This window comes from Anneissia japonica, unplaced genomic scaffold (assembly GCF_011630105.1).
Source record: "Anneissia japonica isolate Jap-2015-1 unplaced genomic scaffold, ASM1163010v1 scaffold284978_len400890_cov162, whole genome shotgun sequence".
NCBI lineage: Eukaryota > Metazoa > Echinodermata > Crinoidea > Comatulida > Comatulidae > Anneissia > Anneissia japonica.
The window spans coordinates 276101-278594 of record NW_022728715.1 but is presented as its reverse complement, the minus strand read 5'-3'; the positions used below and the strand labels follow the sequence as shown (position 1 = coordinate 278594).

The 2494-nt window shown below is 32.8% G+C and overlaps 1 protein-coding gene across 3 annotated transcripts in view; it reads right to left on the bottom strand.

Annotated features, from left to right (window-relative positions):
• The window catches only part of LOC117114513 (ATP-binding cassette sub-family A member 3-like), a 44361-nt gene that overhangs the window by 41571 nt on the left and 296 nt on the right, over nucleotides 1-2494 (bottom strand). The window lies entirely within an intron of this gene.

The following is a 2494-nucleotide window of genomic DNA, read 5'->3' as shown; positions in this document are numbered from 1 at the left end:
ATAATATGTCGTTCTTATATAGCGTTTCATGCCTTTACAAGGCATCTAAGCGCTTCACATTACTTCCCCGGTCATTGGATCAAACACATATGGAACACATTGAAACACCAAATGAAATTATATTATCATTCCATAAATTGCAGCTAGTAATCAGCGCAGTTTGTGTTGGAACCTACAAGGTACCCACTTGTACTCCTGGGTGGAGAGAGGCAACCGTAGATAAAGTGTCTTGCCCAAGGACACAAGCGATTTGCACAGCCATAGTTTCGAACCCCCGAACTCAAGGTTGGGAGTCCAAGCCACAACCGGTGCGCCAACCGCTCCTAAATAACGATAATGTTTGTGGCGATGAACAAGAACAAACAGACGCAATCAGAAAAAAAAAAAACAAAAAAAAACAAGAGAGAGGAAAACCAAAAAGCGAACTTAATCAACTATTGAGTGGTTTCCCCATTACATAAAAAAATATAACAAATATTATCAGTGAAAATAAAAAATAAATCATTTTTCAGATTTTCAAATAGTTAAAATTTAAAACTATTTAAAACATGTAGGAATTAAAAAGGAGTCAAAAATGAATCAGAATGGAGGCAGATGAAACTAACATGCAAAATGAAGCTAGAGAGATCGGTGGAATGTATTGGAATTAAACAAAATATCGTTCTTGAGGTCGCTTGGCAATCTGCCTTATGCGCGGGGGAAATGGTTGAAAACAAAATGTTGAAAAGCATTAGTATTAGTTCTGGAGTATTGTGGAGTATTATTTTCTCCCTAAATAGAGAAATCTAAAGACCACATTTAGCGCCGAGGATTCCTAAGTGTCCCGCAGAGTCCCGGAATGGAGTCATCGCAGAAGTCAGTGCCAATCATAGCTACCACCATGCAAAACAATTGAAAATGTATATTATACATCTAAATACAGATGTGTTAAGAAAACTCATTTAAACAGACCTCACGGATGTAGGTTTTTTCAACTTGGGCCTCCTGTTTTCGGAGTGCCGGTCTTCAATTATAGGAATTCTATTAAACATAGTTTTGGTAGATTACTTTTTAAAATCTGAGATTTTAGTGCTGTTTTACAGGCTAGGCCTACAGATATCAAAATATAGATATTCAGATATTCAGATATAAAATACAGATATCAATGTTGTGTGTATACAGTGCTCCATATTGAACACTAATAGGCCTGTGTTAGTAGAACGTTGAAGTTTGTCTTATTCTATAGAATTAAGTGGATATTTGGGGTAGAACGAGCACACATGATTTGTGGCTACCAAGAAATAGTTTATAATGAATCAGAAACAGCATGCAGTCGGTATTTTGAAACACTCACAAAAAGTTAAACTAAAAAAAAATTGCTAACTTCAATAATTACATTTTTATATAGTGATTTTAATGCAGTTTTTGTGTTTATGGCCCATCGGGGACTAAACACTATGTATAAATCCGGTATGGAAGAATGATGGGATGAGTCATGAGCTAAAGAAAAAAAATAATAATATAAGACCTGTCCTAAGTTCACTAAAAAGTCACTACAATAAACAAAAGCCTACACATTTGTTGATAAACGAATCCCCATGCAGATACTTTATTAGTAAACATATACAGTAAAGCAGTATATAATAGCATAGACACACGCTCCCTCTGGGATCCTCCTATTTTTTTTAAAATATATAATGCATTTTAAAACACCGTTGAACTAAAAATGTTCGCTTCAATAAATAAATACATTAAAATATATAGTGATTTTATTTTTTTTAAAATACTGTATATAATGATGGTGACCAAATAATTCACATTTAAATCAGCGCTCTATAGGCCTATTGAATTAAGGACGGTGTAGTTAGTAGTGTAATGAAGATTTAGGTAGAAACAACTTGATGCGAGACTACCGGGAAATGGTAGCCTATAGTAAGAATCAATAATCATACAGTAATTGTACATCCATTTTCAAAATACCTGGAATAAAACAATATTACATTTACTACATCATTTCTTAATTTCTCTCTAAAAAGAGATATTTACAGACTACTTTTATTGCCCATCTAAACAAATAGATAACAAATAGTTCTATGTTGTAGATTAAGCTTTCATTATTTTTGTAATTAACTGTCTTCTCAATTGCATAAATTTAAACAGGACCATTTTATAAACAGACTGTTACATCTTGTCTGAAATTGTATCCTGTATAACTATGTTTTGAATAAAAGAAAATGAAAATAAAAAAATAACACTGCTCGAATAGTAACAAATTATAAGTGTTTTAAGCATAGCCCTTCAACGAAAAATTCATTTTTTTCAGTTGTATTAAAATGTGTCTTCATGGCGAGATGATTCAAACGCCTGCAACGTCTCGCTATCACGGGGAGTAAACATAATTAGACAACGGAGACCTATTCGTGCACTGTTAATATCTATAGTATTTGTTTATACTGCGTGCGCTATGCATATATATATATATATATATATATATATATATATATATATATAATAT